A 3,179-nucleotide genomic window follows, 5' to 3' on the forward strand; every position below is an offset into this window, starting at 1 on the left:
AGAAAGGGATGACATGGCTGAATTGACAGAGCACTGGACTGAGAAGAAAGAGAAACACGTGATTTGATAATTGTGTATGACTAAGTGATTCCTTATGGTAAAGACATAAGAAGCAGTGACTGGAAGCTGAATCTCAATAATGACATTAGGTAATATAAAAACAGGTTGTTTGTGGTAGAAAATTTGTAGCATTTTTGTTTTTTAATGGGAAATCTCAAGATAAATTGAAAGATGCTCTATCCCTGTCTCTCAGAAGGACCTACTTTATGCTAGCAAATTCAGGTTAGTTCTTTTCCATGTATTGCTGTTACTTTCTCCAGTCTTTTACGTAAATAATTTAGAGCTTACCTAGGGAACACCTACCTGAAATAGCAAGGGCTCCTTATAATACTGTGCCCACATACTGTGCTCCTGACTAGTCTGCCACTTGTCTTCTGCTGAGGCTGTCAAAAAAGTCAGTCCACTTCATCAACTCACCCAATCATCCTTCTAGTACAGGTAAAAGACATGCCAGGAAAAAAAAACAGTTTTACGGATAGTGCCTTATAAAGCCTAATTTATTTAGCTTTCAAAAGATGTTGTTCATATTATGTCTTAAGCTTCGTGGAAGGAATAGTCATGGCACAGATAAGAAGCACAGAATCACAGAATGACTGAGGTTGGAAGGGACCTCTGGAGATCATCTAGTCCAACACTGCTGCTCAAGCAGGGTCATCTAGCATATGTTGCACAGGATCGTGTCCAGGCGGGTTTTGAACATCAAGGAAGGAGACTCCACAACCTCTCTGGGCAACCTGTTCCAGGGCTCTGTCACCCTCACAGGAAAGAAGTTTTTCTCATGTTCAGATGGAACTGCCTGTGTTTCAGTTTGTGCCCGTTGCCTCGCATCCTGTCACTGGGCACCACTGAGAAGAGTCTGGTCCCATCCTCTCGACACCCTCCCTTCAGATACTTGTACACATTGATAAGATCTCCTCTCAGCCTTCTCTTCTCCAAGCTAAACAGGCCCAGCTCTCTCAGCCTTTCCTCATAAGAGAGATGCTCCAGTCCCCTAATCATCTTTGTAGCCCTCTGCTGGACTTGCTCCAGTAGTGCCACATCCCTCTTGTACTGGGGAGCCCAGAACTGGACGCAGTACTCCAGATGGGGCCTCACCAGGGCTGAGTAGAGGGGGAGGATCACCTCCCTCGACCTGCTGGCAACACTCTTCCTAATGCACCCCAGGATACCATTGGCCTTCTTGACCACAAGGGCACATTGCTGCCTTATGGTCAACTTGGTGTCCACCAGCACTCCCAGGTCCTTCTCCGCAGAGCTGCTTTCCAGCAGGTCAACCCCCAACCTGTACTGGTGCATGGGGTTATTCCTCCCTAGGTGCAGGACCCTGCACTCGCCTTTGTTGAACTTCATGAGGTTCCTCTCTGCCCACCTCTCCAGCCCGTCCAGGTCCCTCTGAACGGCAGCACAGCCCTCTGATGTATCAGCCACTCCTCCCAGTTTTGTGTCATCAGCAAACTTGCTGAGGGTGCACTCTGTTCCTTCATCCAGGTCATTGATGAAGAAGGTGAACAGGACTGGACCCAGTACTGACCCCTGGGGGACAAAAAAAAAAATTAGAATGAGAACGCAGTCCCTCACTACCACAAATTATGCAGTTAAGCTTCCCGCATTTGGGGAAATCAGAGAGGTCAGCACACCCAGAGTGCAAGGATGAGCCTCGCCCTGGGAAAACCACCTGCCTGATCATGGTGTCTCCCCTGCCAGGTAAATATCAATTTCTGGAAGGTGAAACTAAACAGTTCCAAACTGGAAGTAAGCCACATATTTTTAACATGATTAACATAGAGACCTGTTACTTAAGGATGTGATGAAGTCTATACCATTGGACAACTACATCAAAACTGCATGTTTTTTCTAAAAGAGTCAGGTTAGCCCTGGCAAAAGTTATGGGTTTGGTATGGAAAGCAGAGGGTGATACTTCTATTAAGAAGGCTCTCATTTTTCATCCCTTTTATTCCTGGATATCTCCTTTAAAAAAAAAACATACACTGCAGTACTGAGAGCCATACACAAGCAAAGATAGATATAAAATAAGGAGATGCTACAGGCACTTCAGCTGTACATAAACACCAACAAGCTCATATTTTCAAACACATTAAAGTACATTTCAGCTTTTTCTTCAGCTGTAGAAAACTGATTAGACACTATTCAACAAAATAGTCCAATCATGTAATGTGCAACAGCACAGACAAGTTTACTGTGTTTGCAGGCCATGATAAATTTACAAAATTTGTTAGCGACACTTCAGTGAAAGAGGCTTATGTTAACGTTTCACTTTTTGCATTTACTCTGAATAAAGGCCGTGAGCACTGTTATCTATGACAGCTCAACTCTCACATAAGGACTTGTTAATCTAAAATAACTCAGTGCTGCATAAGGCTAAGCTGTCTCAAAAATACCCACATTTTTATTTGTCAGTCAGGTGGCAGCCTGAAGAAGATATAACCTAGACACAGTTGGAGAATCTTTAAAAATCTGCAAAAGATGATATTAAAAGTAACACCAACAATGGCTAACTATAAAGTTAGCCACACCACAAGTGTCAGTAAGTTCCCGAGGAGCCAAACATCCTGCTTCAATGGGCTCTCACATACGCAATGAAATTAAGACCATGTATACATGGGGACACCAAATTTCAACAGCAGATTAATAGTTGGGTCAGGGGTATTGGTTTGATGTAGGGGATGAGCTAACCCAAAGACCTCATGAAGCTTGTGAATCTGCATAGCAGCACATGACATATTTTGTTAGTTCACTTTTATCTGTTTGCATTGACAAAGATAGCTTTGCAACCATAAGGAATTGAAAAGCAGACATTTTTATTATTTTATTTGGAGACAAAAACTGTAGACAAAAATGCACAATGCAAAACAAGTTACATATGTGATCATAAGACTTTCACAGGCTTTGGTCATATCTGATATAATAACGATGCCATTAGCAAGACTGCAATTTTTTTGTCCAACTGTCTTTCTGAAAGAAGTCTACAAAAAAAAAGCCACCACAAAAAAATGTTTTTCCTTCTTGCATTACTTTTCAGGAGAATGATGTTTCCTGCCTTTTCTACAAGGTAGGCCATGCTTTTAATCCAACACTACTCATCCTAGCATGCATTTTAG

At 42.6% G+C, this 3,179-nt stretch overlaps 1 non-coding gene across 1 annotated transcript; it reads right to left on the reverse strand.

Moving 5' to 3' along the window:
- Positions 1-1,611: 1,611 nt before the first annotated feature.
- On the reverse strand, positions 1,612-1,772 carry LOC136991209 (U1 spliceosomal RNA). The gene has a single exon (XR_010883253.1). It is a non-coding gene; the product is annotated as a U1 spliceosomal RNA (small nuclear RNA).
- Positions 1,773-3,179: the final 1,407 nt, after the last annotated feature.

The sequence above is a fragment of the Apteryx mantelli genome, chromosome 1 (genome assembly GCF_036417845.1).
Source record: "Apteryx mantelli isolate bAptMan1 chromosome 1, bAptMan1.hap1, whole genome shotgun sequence".
NCBI lineage: Eukaryota > Metazoa > Chordata > Aves > Apterygiformes > Apterygidae > Apteryx > Apteryx mantelli.